General features: G+C 48.4%; 1 protein-coding gene across 1 annotated transcript in view; it reads left to right on the plus strand.

The window, feature by feature from the left end:
* The first annotated feature begins 5,285 nt into the window (after positions 1-5,285).
* Positions 5,286-15,640, plus strand: part of ABHD18 (abhydrolase domain containing 18) — a 56,518-nt gene continuing 46,163 nt past the window's right edge. The window contains exon 1 of the mRNA XM_073641554.1: positions 5,286-5,422. The gene's annotated coding sequence lies outside the window, so the exon portion shown is untranslated. The remainder of the gene's footprint in view (positions 5,423-15,640) is intronic.

Here is a 15,640-nt window from a genome sequence, read left to right on the forward strand (position 1 = left end):
TACTGTTTTCCTGTTTTAATCTCTTGAATGCCTCTTTTTTGCTATTTAACGCCCCTTTTACGTTCTTGTTCAACCATATTGGTTTCCTCTTATTTCTTGCCCTTTTATTCCCATACGGTATATACCTCTCACACTGAGTATTCAGAATTCTTTTGAAGGTTTCCCATTTACTATTCGTATTCCATTGATTAAGAACTTTGTCCCAGTCAATAAATTGAAGGTTTTCTATCAGCTGATCAAACTTCGCCCTCCTAAAGTTTAATGTTTTTGTTGTTCCCTTATTGATAACCCTACTGAAGGGCATTTTGAAGTCGATAATATTATGATCGCTATTACCTAGGTGCCCCCCTATCTGTACCTCAGTTATTCTATCAGGCCTATTAGTCAATATTAAGTCCAACACGGCCTTCCCTCTCGTTGGTTCCTGCACTAGTTGGGAGAGATAATTATCCTTAATATTTGTCAAGAACCTTTTTCCTTTCTGAGATCTACAGGTTTCTGTTTCCCAGTCAATATCCGGGTAGTTGAAATCCCCCATTACAATCACTTCATTATGTTTTGCTACTTTGTCTATTTGTCCTAATAGCAGATTCTCATTCTCCTCTGTTATATTTGGTGGCTTATAGCAGACCCCCAGTAATATTTTATTATTATTTTTTGCCCCCTCTATCTCTACCCACATGGACTCGACCCCCTCTTCTCCCTCTCCTATATCTTCCCTTAGTCTGGGTTTTAGACATGACTTTACATATAAGCAGACTCCTCCGCCTTTCCCCTGTTTCCGGTCCCTTCTAAATAAACTATAATCTAATAAATTTACCGCCCAGTCGTAGCTATCGTCTAGCCAAGTCTCTGTTATACCTACGATGTCATACCTCTCCTCCGATATAAGCGCCCGCAGCTCATCCGCCTTATTGGTCAGGCTTCTTGCGTTGGTCAGCATGCAAGATAAAACTTTGGGGTTATTTAGCATCCTATTCTTCTCTAACGATCTAACTGTACTATCCCCACCCCCCTCTCCACCCTCATTATATTCACTTCTCCCCTTCCCCCTTGCTTGCCTCACATCCCACCTATTTCCTTGGTTTCCCCCCCCCCCCGTCTCTAGTTTAAAAACTCCTCCAACCTATTAGCCATCTTCTTCCCCAGCACCGCTGCACCCTCCTCATTGAGGTGCAGCCCGTCCCTACGGTAGAGCCTGTAGCCGACCGCGAAGTCGGCCCAGTTCTCCATGAACCCAAACCCTTCTGCCTTGCACCAACTCTTTAGCCACTTATTCACCTCCCTAACTTCCCGTTGGCGCTCCTGTGTGGCTCGCGGGATTGGTAGTATTTCTGAGAAAACTACCTTGGAGGTTCTTGCCCTAAGCTTCCTACCTAGGTCCCTGAAATCATTTTTAAGGACCCTCCATCTACCACTCACTTTGTCATTGGTGCCAATGTGGACCATGACCGCTGGGTCTTCGCCAACCCCACCCAGTAACCTGTCAACCCGATCCGCGACGTGCCGGACTCGAGCGCCAGGGAGGCAGCACACCGTTCGGCGATCCCGGTCTTTGTGACAGATTGCCCTGTCTGTCCCCCTAATAATAGTCACCCACTACCAGAACCTGTCTTGTCTGCCCTACACTTCCCCCCTCCCCCTCATTACTGGAGCATACACTCCCCCGGCGGTCAGAGGATCTGTCGTGCTCCAATAATGCCGGTTCTGAACCAGCCTTCCTATACTTCTTCCCTCTATCCCTCCTGTTATCCAGCTCCCTGCCTGTTCAGCCTGCACTTCCCCTCTATGCTCCACCCCCAGTATTGACCCATTGAGTGTCTGCTCGGTGAGCAGCAAACTCCGTTCCATGTTGTCGATGCTCCTCAGTACCGCTATCTGAGCACTTAGATCCAGAATTTGGGCTTCCAAGTGCACGATATGCTCACATCTCTCGCAGCAGTATGGATCCTCGAGCGGTTGCTCACGGAATGCATACATTGCGCAAGATGTACACTGCACGGCTCCGGCCAACATGGACGTCATTCTAAATATGGGGATACAGTCAGTATATATATACAAGTACAAAACACAATTATTTATATATAGGTGTATGGATGGGGATCAATTAGGGATGTGCAAGTGTATCAATTAGATATCGGCGGGGGATCAGTTAAGTATGGACGGGGGATCAATTAAGTATCAAGTATGGACGGGGGAATCAGATAAGTAGGTCAGGTGGATTAATTAAGTAAAAAGTAAAGTAAATAAAGAATGAAATACAGTCAGCAATTCAGTCCTAAGTCCTCCCTTCCAAACTCCCTGAATCCAAAGCCACTGAAAAACAAGTCACACACTTACTTTCGTTCGCACTTACGCTCCGGACACACGCAGCTCGTTCACGCTCGCAAACTACGAGATTTAAAGAGGTTTTTTTTTTTTTTTTCCCTTTTCCAGCAACACGTACCCAAACTCACCCGCAGCATGTCAACATTTTGACCGATTGAAATTTCATTATATTTGGTGGATCCGCATGTACTGACAACACAAGTGCAGCATTAGAAAACAGCGTTTTGGGCGCAGCGAAAATACGCTGAGTCCAAAGCGCTTCTGGTTGCTGATTGGGGGTACGTAGCGGCTAACGAAACAGCTGTGAGCTGTTATTAATAGCCAGGGAACATGTTTGCCTAATGGCACCTTCCTAGGTTAAAAATAGCAGCTCTCAGCTGCCCCAGAAATGACTTGAATGAAAATGCTAATGAGCTTGGGTTTATGGGATTAGCTGACACATAGCCCCTTTGTTTAGTGATGACAAGGTGTTATTCAGACCCTTTCATTACTAAACCTAATTAAAGAGTTAAATACACACACACAGTAAACACTTTATCTGAAACACAAGACACATTATTTAATCATTTAAATTAACCAATATACTCACCCCAGGTCTGACGGTAATCCAAAGGTTAGTAAAGCGATGTCCCACATTTCTTTTTTTCAAATATCTTTGTTTAGCTCCAAAAAGCATTCATTGATGCACAAAAACACGTAAAAAAAATGTGCGTTTTTCCTGCCAAGAGATGCAGAAACGCTGCAGAAATTTCTGCAATCAAATCCTGAACGTGCGCACATAGCCTAACTGTTATGTTGTAGTCATACTGACCCACAGGGGAAAGGTCTTTATTACAGCACAGTGGAACCCTTGAAGCTGAAGCCCATACAATAACAGAGGAATTACCTTCTATTTTTTGTTTATTTTCCAGTACATTTGATAGTAAATTAGATGGTGCCACTAAAATCTACAACTCATCCAGTAAAACACAAACCATCACGACTGGGTCGGAAAAACAAAACAAAACACTATTTGGAAAATTGTGATTATTTTATTTTGATACAGGTGCTACACCGTGAGCTCTTACTCAGACCGCAGCCTCAGCCCTGCTAATACCTCACACAGACCGCAGCCTCAGCTCTGCACGCTGAGCACCTCACAAAGACCGTAGGCTCAGCTCTACACCGCGAGCACCTCACACAGACCACAGCCTCAGCCCTAACACCTCACACAGACCATAGCCTTAGCCCTACAGAGCGAGCACCTCACACAGACCGAAGGCTCAGCCTTACACCGGGAGCACCTCACACAGACCGTATGTCAGGGTTGACAGTCATACAATGTCAGGCTGTAGAAGGTCGCTGCGTTTGGCCTTACAAACATCTCCCTGATCCTTTTATCATTCTTCTCTTTAGGACCCAGCAGTGATCCTCAACTTGCTTGGGGATTATACCTTTCCCTTTAGGACTCTGAGGTATCCTTACCTTTGTTAATCAGCACTTCCCTGCTGTGTCCTTAAATACATGCAGATTGCTCAGAGAGGTGCTGGTGATAGCGTGTTATACCTAGTCAGGCCTGGGATTCTAGTAGTCGGATAGAATTACCTTGGAGTTCCTTCGTGGATTGTTGCCATGCTTTCTCCGATGTCTACTTGGCGCTAAGTGTATTCCTCTGTTTGTACTTTAGCTGGTAGTAGGGCTGACTCAGTGTTCACCCCTCCCGCTCCCTACCTAGGGCCTAGCCTTAGGGTCAGCTAGGGCCAGCTTTCCTGCTCGGTGATAGGTGCAGAACCTATTTAGGGTCTATAGGGGAGATGGGGTTTATGGTTTAGATCTGTTTAGGCGTCTCCACTCTCCCTTGTGGTAGGACTCCCTCCCCTTTTCCCATCATTATGTGCTGGGTTCTCTCCATACCTAGCGTGACACCGCAGGCTCGGCGCCTCCCACAGGCCGCAGGCTGGGCCCCTACTGCGCGGGCGCCAGCCCTACACCACGGACACCTCACACAGACCGCAGGCTCAGCCCTACACCACGGACACCTCACACAGACCGCAGGCTCAGCCCTACGCCGCGGACACCTCACACAGACCGCAGGCTCAGCCCTACACCACGGACACCTCACACAGACCGCAGGCTCAGCCCTACGCCGCGGACGCCTCACACAGACCGCAGGCTCAGCCCTACGCCGTGGGCGCCTCACACAGACCGCAGGCTCAGCCCTACGCCACGGACACCTCACACAGACCGCAGGCTCAGCCCTACGCCGCGGACACCTCACACAGACCGCAGGCTCAGCCCTACGCCGTGGGCGCCTCACACAGACCGCCTCACACAGACCGCAGGCTCAGCCCTACGCCGCGGACACCTCACACAGACCGCAGGCTCAGCCCTAGCCGTGGGCGCCTCACACAGACCGCAGGCTCAGCCCTACGCCGCGGACACCTCACACAGACCACAGGCTCAGCCCTACGCCGCGGACGCCTCACACAGACCGCAGGCTCAGCCCTACGCCGCGGACGCCTCACACAGACCGCAGGCTCAGCCCTACGCCACGGACACCTCACACAGACCGTAGGCTCAGCATGTACACACAGCATAGTGACAGGACAGACCAGCTGGCCGCCTCCCCTTGTATCATTAAGCGACTCTATTTTCCCGCCAAATACGACAAGCTCCTTGCACGTGACTTGACGTTATGCATGCTTCCGCCCGTTAGCGCCAACTTCACTGTGAGCAATACCGCTAGGACACAGCGCACAGATTGTCCGGTGCCGTACACCGCCGTGATCTCCAGCTGTTGTTAAAAAAATACAGCTCCCACAATGCAGTGCATGCATTGTCAGCGCCTTCTTGGTGTTGTGGTCACAGGTGCAGTCCGCTGCCATAAGGATTGTGGACGCTTGAAATGTTACATAGTGTAAGCTTCTCCATTGTACGGTAACGGGTACACTGACGCATTCACATCTCAAGCGTCTAATTAGCGAAGCACATGCGCTGAATGACGTCATGTCTCCGCCCACTCCTGGGGAGGCGACGTTCCTGTGAGTGAGCTGCTCCCAGTCAGAGGCGCCTCCTGCCGGCACCGCGGCTCCTGCCCGCCCGGCCCGAGTATCGTGTGAGTACGTGCTGTGCCCTCAGTGCCGGGCACCGCTCAGGATGCCATGCCGCTCTGCTGTCTAGTTCTGTCACTTCCCAGCTCTGGGGGCAGTGTTATCCCAGGGAGGCATCAGCTGGTGTGTGGAGGCTAGTGCCCTCACCTGTGCCCGGCTTTGTACTCACGGTCAGCTCCAAACCAGGGGCATGTGGGTCTGTGGTGGCATTACCAGCTCTTAGAGCAAACTGACTATGACTAGTGCCCAGGGGAGCTGTTGGTAATGCTCACCATAGCCAGCACTAGCCACCCTGGGGAGCCATACGGATGCCAGCTGCTGCTGTGTTCTGTAGAGCTGCGGTCCAGCGGAGCTGGGTGTGGGGGCAACATATTCCACTTTCTTGTGTGAAATTCGGCATTGAATAATAAATTCTAACCCTCGGTGACCATCATTCCATTGAAGCCGTAGGGTACGTGCCCATGATCAGTTATCGCTGCGGATTGCACGTAGCGCACTTGCCCTGCATGCAGTCCGCAGCGTCCAGATGTTACAGCATAGTGGATGGGATTTCTTTCCAGAACGCAGCATGTCAATTTCTCTTGCGGAGGATTGGAATGCAGTGTATTGGATGCGCTGAATCCACATGGTTCAATAAACACATGCGGATTCACCAGCGTGCAGCGCTTTGGACACAGCATAAGGTATACTACGTTCAAAGCTCTGCTCATACCGATCGTGTGCACATACCTTAAATCATTTGTCTTCTTGGCGGCACTGTCAATTATGTTAGGCTGTGTTCACACTGGGTTTTTCTTATGGTGTTTTTTTTTTTTTTTTAGCTTTAAATCAGGGATGACAAACTTGAACAAAGTCACGGGCTAAGCAGTATACAGTATAATGGGCCCCACATAATCCCCCGTACAGAGCAATGGGCCCTCAGAGGGGTTGCAGTTCTGGTGTCGCAGGCCAGAGTTTGACCTGTATGATTTAAAGGAAAAAATAAAAACATAAACTCTTAAAAATATATATATATATTATACTTGCCAATCCCCAGCCCCTCCATTTCCAGTGCTGTCAGGGCCCCCTCCAGTCTCCAACTTCCCTTCTCACGCCAGGGGGGCTTGTGATAGCTGCTGTTATTTCAATACTGCAATCAGTTCTCTTTTTTAATTGTTTTATTATAGAAATAAAACGCATATGTAATTTAGTGTAGGTGCATTAGTACACCCACCGATCGCCATCTTCCTTGGTTCGCAGCACCGTTCCGGTCTTCTGGGTCTCGCAATGGCTATATCACTATGCCAGCTCTCTGTGAGCCGCCAGACTCTTTTACAATAATAATCTTTTTATTTATATAGCGTCAACATATTCCTCAGCGCTTTACAATTCAGACAATTTACGGACATTATCAGCACTGTCCCCATTGGGGCTCACAATCTACTTACCCTATCAGGATGTCTTTGGAGTGTGGGAGGAAATCGAGATTCCAGAGGAAAATCACACAAACATGGGGAGAACATACAAACTCCTTGCAGATGTTGTCCTTGGTGGGATTTGAACGCTGGACCCCAGCGCTGCAATGTAAGTCTATAGGGCGTCAGAACGAGTCTTAATACGCTTACATTGTTAAGGCCACTTCAGGCTCGCACACAAACCCCTGTGTGAGCCAGCAAGTTGCAATAGCCGTGATTTGACCCAGAAGAGGACCAGAGTGGCTCTGGAAACCAGGGAACATGGCGATCAGTGGGTATACTAATGCACAGGCACTAGGCTACATATTGTTATACACTGGTAAGGCAACAAAAAGTTTCATGGGCGTGCTTCTTAAATGCCCTAGTAATTGGATGCAGATCTGTTTTATCTATTTATTGCAGCAGTACTGACTTATCTGTTGCTCGTCTTTAGGTTTGGGGCTACATGGCGATTTTTGGCTATGACGTAGGTCACGCAGCCACAGATCGCTCTGTGCGGTTGTTACAGTGCAGCCATATGCAGTGAATGGGGTAGAGCAACCTCGACAAACAAGTCACCAAAATCCAACTGGTTGTGACTTTTTGTGTGTAGCTGATCACAGTAACCTATGTGACCCTATTCACCTGTATTATGCTGTATTGTAGCAGCTGCGCTGTGATGTCTCCCTGTAGCCCCTGCCTATATAACTATAACCCTGTTCTCCTGCTCACATTTAGGCAGACTTTCCTTTATATTACAGCTACTTTGAGTATTATAACCTTTATTTCTTGTCCGTGTACGTGCTGTAATCCTACAGTGTGTCTGTTTGCCCTATAAAGCTTTTCCACAAGTCTCCTATTACAGCTTGTCTGCTGTGATCTGGATAACACTGCTTGGGCTGCGGCCATAGATGGGCTGTGCTGAGGGAGGAGACTTGGAAGTGGGTGAAATGTGAAGGTCACAATATTTCTCACTGTCTGGATCTGAGGAGTTGTTCTAGACCAACTGAGTGTAATCGATGGTATAAAATCTGAATCCGTTCTGATGTACTTTCACTAAGCAGTGAGCTGTCTGCTGTCACATAGATGTGGGCTGTATGGCCATGCCTTCCTCAGCACACCATGTAGGACAGGCACGTGTGTGACCAGGGCTTCATTGTTTCTACTGCTTTTACTATAGTCAGGAACGTTCTGTATCCATGCTCTGTGGGAGCCCAGCAGTCAGCCTCCCATGGCCATATTCCCACGTACTGTAAAAGATGCAGTTTTTTGTGCAGAATATACAAGGCGTTTTAAAGGGAACCTGTCATGTCCTTGCTACTATCTACACTGCCCCCATTGCTTTGTTAGTGATGCACTAACAAGCTTTTTTCATTAAAAGTGGTGCAACTACACTGCTCAAAAAAATAAAGGGAACACTCAAATAACACATCCTAGATCTGAATGAATGAAATATTCTCATTGAATACTTTGTTCTGTACAAAGTTGAATGTGCTGACAACAAAATCACACAAAAATCATCAATGGAAATCAAATTTATTAACCAATGGAGGCCTGGATTTGGAGTCACTTCCAAAATTAAAGTGGAAAAACACACTACAGGCTGATCCAGCTTTGATGTAATGTCCTCAAAACAAGTCAAAATGAGGCTCAGTATTGTGTGTGGCCTCCACGTGCCTGTATGACCTCCCTACAACGCTAGGCATGCTCCTGATGAGGTTGCGGATAGTCTCCTGTGGGATCTCCTCCCAGACCTGGACTAAAGCATCCGCCAACTCCTGGACAGTGTGTGGTGCAACGTGACGTTGGTGGATGGAGCGAGACATGATGTCCCAGATGTGCTCAATCGGATTCAGGTCTGGGGAACGGGTGGGCCAGTCCATAGCTTCAATGCCTTCATCTTGCAGGAACTGCTTACACACTCCAGCCACATGAGGTCTGGCATTGTCCTGCATTAGGAGGAACCCAAGGCCAACCGCACCAGCATATGTTCTCACAAGATGTCTGAGGATCTCATCTCGGGACCTAATGGCAGTCAGGCTACCTCTGGCGAGCACATTGAGGGCTGTGCGGCCCTCCAAAGAAATGCCACCTCACACCATTACTGACCCACTGCCAAACCGGTCATGCTGAAGGATGTTGCAGGCAGCAGATCGCTCTCCACGGCGTCTCCAGACTCACGTCTGTCACATGTGCTCAGTGTGAACCTGCTTTCATCTGTGAAGAGCACAGGGCGCCAGTGGCGACTTTGCCAATCCTGGTGTTCTGTGGCAAATGCCAAGTGTCCTGCACGGTGTTGGGCTGTGAGCACAACCCCCATCTGTGGATGTCGGGCCCTCATACCACCCTCATGGAGTCAGTTTCTAACTGTTTGTGCAGACACATGCACATTTGTGGCCTGCTGGAGGTCATTTTGCAGGGCTCTGGCAGTGCTCCTCCTGTTCCTCCTTGCACAAAGGCGGAGGTAGCGGTCCTGCTGCTGGGGTGTTGCCCTCCTACGGCCCCCTCCACGTCTCTTGGTGTACTGGCCTGTCTCCTAGTAACGCCTCCAGCCTCTGGACACTACGTTGACAGACACAGCAAACCACCTTGCCACAGCTCGCATTGATGTGCCATCCTGGATGAACTGCAGTACCTGAGCAACTTCTGTGGGTTGTAGAGTGCGTCTCATGCTACCACGAGTGTGAAAGCACAACCAACATTCAAAAGTGACCAACACATCAGCCAGAAAGCATTGGTACTGAGGTGTGGTCTGTGGTCCCCACCTGCAGAACCACTCCCTTTATTGAGGGTGTCTTGATAATTGCCAATAATTTCCATCTATTGTCTATTCCATTTGCACAGCAGCATGTGAAATTGTCAATCAGTATTGCTTCCTAAGTGGACAGTTTGATTTCACAGAAGTTTGATTTACTTGGAGTTTTATTCTGTTGTTTAAGTGTTCCCTTTATTTTTTTGAGCCGTGTATAATGATTTCATACCATTTGCTATACTTTATCCTCCCTGCTCTTTCAGTCATAGGGGTGTGATCCTACTATTCAATCAGGGGCAGGCGCAGTATTCGGTCACTGCTGGCGGAGCCCACGTATTTGAATATTGCTCTTGGCAAGCGCTGATATTAATGGGGCGCATGTGCAATTTTAAATGTCCGGCCGCTGTTCCCTGATCGTGCACAGTGAGGCTGTGTAGTTCGCAGCTTCACTGCGCATGCGCTATGTCTCGCTGCTCCCCGCACTGGTAATCACACAGCCTCACTGCATGCACCCCACAAATATCAGCGCTTGCTGAGAGCGATATTCAAATACGTGGGGGGCGCCAGCAGTGATTGAACGCGACGACCGCCCATGACTGAATGAGAGGATCACACCCCTATGACTGAAAACAAGCATGTAGGACAAAGTATATAAAACGTTATAAAATCAGTATAATACCACCAATTTGAATGAAAAAAGCTTGTTAGTGATGCATATGGCATCACTAACAAAGCAATGGGGGCAGTGTAGAGGGTAGCTAGGACGTGACAGGTTCCCTTTAAGGTCATGCTACACGGAGTTCCTAATGTGTTTTTCCAGTACGTCCCCATGACCGCACCATAGGAGGAGTAATCCCATATCCTGTGTAGGGACAAGAAGCACAATAAGTTGAAAGCCCTCCCACCCCCAACCTCCCCAGTGTTTTTTCCTGTCCCTACACAGGACAGGGAGTGCAGGAGGAGCGCTGGTGCAGGAGCACTGAAGAAAAGGTTTTTACCTCGAGGACCCCGGGGGGATCGGGGGGGGGGGGGGCTGCGGCTCTCTCCTTCCCGCCGTTAAGCGGGTCCTGGGCCGACACTCCCTGCCGGGAGTCCCTCAGCCCTCCGGTGTTCTGGAGCCTCCGGGTGCCACTTCCCCATCGCCGGGGCTCTCGGCGTCCTGCTTTGGGCGGGCCCGGCTTCTCCCGGCTCCAGGAACGCCTGGCGTCGAAACCGGAAGTCCGGAGATGACTACTTCCGGTGGCAGTCGCGCGGGAAATTCAAACCGCGGTTAGACCAGACGCCAGGGAGCAGGAGAAAATGACTGGACGACCAGGTAAGGTATAAGAAGGGGGGCTGGGGAGCAGCATAGGCAGGCTTACAGCTTTGGCACCCCTGGCAATACAATGACTGACGTGTCACACCTGGATACCCTCCCTGGATCGTCCCAAAGTCATGTAAGTGAACCATTACCCCTTTTTATATGGCTAATGGGGCTTGCGCTTACCAGGCCCTCCATATATTTTATAGGTTGTCTCTGGGCAGTTACCACCTCCTTCTGAAAAAAAGAAGGATACGGGAAAAAAGGCCACAGTAAAATCCAAGAGGTGCCTGGATTGTAACATCAAACTCTCCGACTCATATACAAAGCGTCTATGTGCTGAATGTAGAGCCTCCATGCTAAAGGAGGAGCACGGGGCTTTATTAAATGAGATGCGCAGTATAATTAAAGAAGAAGTTCAGGCTTCTATCACGTCTCTACAGCCCCCAGGTTCAGGAGTCCAGGAAGTCCCGGGACCCAAAAGACCCAGAGAAGATATAGCACCATCTTCTGAGGGTGAAATCGACCCATCTGGCGACTCTGACAGTGAGACCATTAGTCTACCTCAGGGCGGGGAACGGAAAAGATATATGTTCCACTCAGATGGTATGGATATTCTTCTACGATGCAAGTAGAGGAAACGGAGAAGAGCAGTAACATTCAGGATAAGATGTTTGGTGGTCTTAAAACCCAGAGATCCATGGTTTTTCCTGTTAATGCTCATGTAAAGGACATGATACTGGAGGAATGGGAAGATGCGGAGAAGAGACTCTCTATACCACGAGACTTCCGCGCCCGACTATCTTTTGACCCAGAGGACACCAATGTGTGGGACACTGTTCCTAAAATTGACGTCCCAGTGGCTAAAGTGGTCAAGAAATCCTCTATCCCCTTTGAGGACTCATCAGGACTTAAAGATCCTATGGATAGGAAGGCGGACAGACTTTTGAAAAAAGCCTGGGAATCTTCGGCGGCAATCATTAAATCTAATATTGCTGCTACATCTATTGCCAGATCCATGAGAATCTGGCTAGAAGAGTTAGAGAGTCACCTATAGGATGGCACCCCGAGAGAAACTCTCCTTCAATCATTGCCCCTGTTAAAGATGGCAACAAAGTTTTTGGCCGACGCTTCGGCGGAATCGGTCAGATTTGCAGCCAGAAATAATGTGCTTTCCAACTCTGCCCGTAGAGCTGTTTGGTTAAAAACATGATCGGGAGATACAGCTTCTAAGAATAATCTGTGCTCTATTCCATTTTCAGGGCTCAGAGTATTCGGACCTGTACTAGATGACATTCTAGAAAAAGCGTCCGATAGAAGGAAGGGCTTCCCCGAGGAGAAAAAGAAGGAGCAGCCCTTTCATAAACCCTTCCCCTCCCGTAAATATAACACTCAGAAAAAAGGGGGGTCCACAAGCTGGAGTTTTAATAAGGGGAACAAAGGTAGGAAATACCAGCCCAGTACTAGCTCCCGTCCAAAACGACAATGACTGTCAGAGTGTGGGAGGGGGGGCGATTAAAGTTTTTCAAAAACAGTTGGCATCGGGTCACTCAAAATCCCTGGATACTAACAACTATAGCACAGGGTTACAGGATAGAATTTTCTCAATATCCCCCTCAAAAATTCCACCTGACAAAAGGTTTTTTCTTTCCTCTTTCCCGTCTACGGGCAGACATAGAGAAGCTGCTAAATCAGAGGGTTATTGTGCCAGTTCCGGAACATGAACAACATCGGGGCCATTACTCCTCTCTGTTTTCAATAAAGAAACCATCAGGGGAGTTCCGTACAATAATCAACTTGAAACCCCTAAACCGATGGGTCCGTTACAAAAAATTCCGCATGGAATCAGTAAGATCAACCATTCCTCTAATAGACGCAGATGCGGTAATGTGCACCCTGGACCTCAGAGATGCATACTACCACCTGCCAATACATTCCTCAAGTCAGCAATATCTGAGGTTTGCACTACCATCAGGCAGTCAGATTCTACACTACCAGTTCCGATGTCTTCCCTTTGGCCTGTCATCTGCTCCCAGAATCTTTACGAAGATCATGGCAGAGGTGGTGGCCTATATCCGACTCAGGGATATTACCATCATTCCGTACTTGGACGACTTCCTGGTGGTGGCAGGATCTCCTCTAGGTATGACGCAACATCTGTAAGTTGTCCTACAGACATTTACCAACCTGAATTTGATTGTGAACAAAGAAAAATCCAATCTTATCCCCAGTACTTCACACATTTTTCTGGGAGTCCAGCTCGACTCCCGAAGGCAAATGTCTTATTTCCCGGAAGACAAAATGCTCTCAATTCCACAAAGGATTCGTTCTTTTTCAAGAGAGAAGAAGCCTTCAATCCGAAAGGCAATGAGTATTTTGGGAATTATGACGTCATGTATCACCTGCGTCAGATGGAGCCAGTTCCATTCTAGGCCTCTACAGAAATGCATCCTGGAAGTGACAGACGGACATCAGAATTACCTAGACAGGAGGATGTCTTTGTCCAGAGACGCCCAGGACTCTCTACACTGGTGGCTCGACCAGAAGAATCTACAGACGGGAGTGCAGTGGATCCTGGAACCTTATCTTTTAGTGACCACGGACGCAAGTCTCTCAGGATGGGGAGCTCGAGTGGGAGATTCTTATCTCCAAGGAACATGGTCCACAGAAATTCAGACCCGATCATCAAATTTTCGGGAACTACAGGCGATCTGGGAAGCCCTACAGAGAAGCCGGGCTGTCTTAAGAGACAGACATGTAAAAATCCTGTCGGACAACATCATGGCAGTCTCCTTCATCAGACATCAGGGCGGACCAAGACATCCACTTCTCCAGTCCCTGACCAAAAGGATATTCTTAGGGATAGAGAAAATAGTGAGCTCCATTTCAGCAGTTCACCTTCGGGGATCCGACAATCAGGAGGCAGATTATCTCAGCAGGCGTCAGATGAAGGCTTCAGAATGGGAACTGAACGAAGAGGTGTTCCAGCAACTAACTCGCAGATGGGGTCAGCCGCACCTAGACCTTTTTGCATCCAGAACGAATGCAAAGACAACATCTTTCTTCTCTCTCGACCCAGGAGATCATCCTCTGGCAATAGATGCTCTCACAATATTGGGGAGAAGGCCTAACATATGCCTTCCCACCTGCCCCTCTAATTCCGAGAATGCTGCGGAAAATTCAGGAAGATCGGGCGACAGTCATAGCAATTGTCCCGTTCTGGCCAAGGAGGAGTTGGTTCTCCCTTCTATGTCATCTAGCGTTGGAAGACCCAATCATTTTACCATTTCAGGAAGATCTTCTGACGCAAGGTCCACTGTTGCATCGGAATCTTAAACAACTCCAGCTCTCAGCCTGGCTTCTGAAGGGGAGATCCTGAAGAATAAGGGCTTATCTGCCAGTGATCCAGACTATGCAGGCTAGTAGAAAACCTGTAACTCAGGCCATATATAAAAAAAAGTCTGGAAGACCTTTTGTCAGTTCCATAGGACGGTAGACACCTCTCAGCCAGACATCCCTGCGATCCTTGATTTCTTGCAGTCAGGATTTGACGCAGGTCTTAGACCAAGTACCTTGAAGGTGCAGATTGCGGCACTAGGTGCTTTCTTTGACACATCATTGTCCTCGCATCCCTGGATAATCAGGTTTGTTAAGGCAATCCGGAGACTTAGGCCTACCCAGAGAATTTATTCCCCTCCATGGGATCTGAATCTTTTCCCTTCGAGTCCTTTGTAAGCCTGCTTTCGGCCCAGTTAACAAGTTGAGAATAAAGAACTTGACACTGAAAACAGTCTTCTTGGTGGCAATCACCACGGCTAAACGGTTGGGTGAAATCCAGGCTCTATCCATTGTCGAGCCTTGTATGCAGATTCGGGATGATTGCATCATTCTGAAGCTGGATCGAAGTTTCTCCCCAAAGGTGATGTCATCAATGACCTTAAATCAAGAAGTGGTTCTTCCATCATTCTGTGAAAACCCTAGGAATCAGAAGGAGGAATAGTTCCACCATTTCGATGTCCGCAGAGCAGTGTTGGCCTATTTGGAAGCCACTCGGAACTGGAGATTAGACTCTAATCTTTTTATACAGTTTGGGGGAAAAAATAGAGGCAGGAAGGCTTCAAAACCATTCTTAGCTAGATGGCTTACATCCATGATTAATCTAGCATATCTTCCAGAAGGACAGCCTTCCCCTGAAACTGTTAAAGCCCATTCCACCAGAGCAATTTCCACCTCATGGGCAACTAGAGCAGGGGCTACCATTGAACAGATATGTACCGCAGCCACATGGTCAGGACATACCACTTTCTGCAAACACTACCAGCTAGATGTTCTCTCACAGCAGAGATCTGCGTTTGGTAGGAAGGTACTTCATGCAGTTATCCCACCCTAAGCTATGAGTTCTTGGGTATACTCCTACGGTGCTGTCATGGGGACGTACTGGAAAACCGGAATTAGTCTTACCGGTAATGATGTTTCCAGGAGTCCACATGACAGCACCCTTATTTCCCTCCCTATATTGCTACTGATTGTGATTCTAACATATGTCTAAGCAAGTCTAAAAATAAAATTTTGTTGTACCCAGCCAATGTGGTTCTTGGAAAATCACTGAGGAGGTTGGGGGTGGGAGGGCTTTTAGCCTCTTGTGCTTCCTGTCCCTACACAGGATATGGGATTACTCCTCCTTTGGTGCTGTCATGTGGACTTCTGGAAACATCATTACCGGTAAGACTAATTCCGG

This window comes from Phyllobates terribilis, unplaced genomic scaffold (assembly GCF_046119375.1).
Source record: "Phyllobates terribilis strain yellow unplaced genomic scaffold, ASM4611937v1 Scaffold_1__5_contigs__length_1240528914, whole genome shotgun sequence".
Classification (NCBI taxonomy): Eukaryota; Metazoa; Chordata; class Amphibia; order Anura; family Dendrobatidae; genus Phyllobates; species Phyllobates terribilis.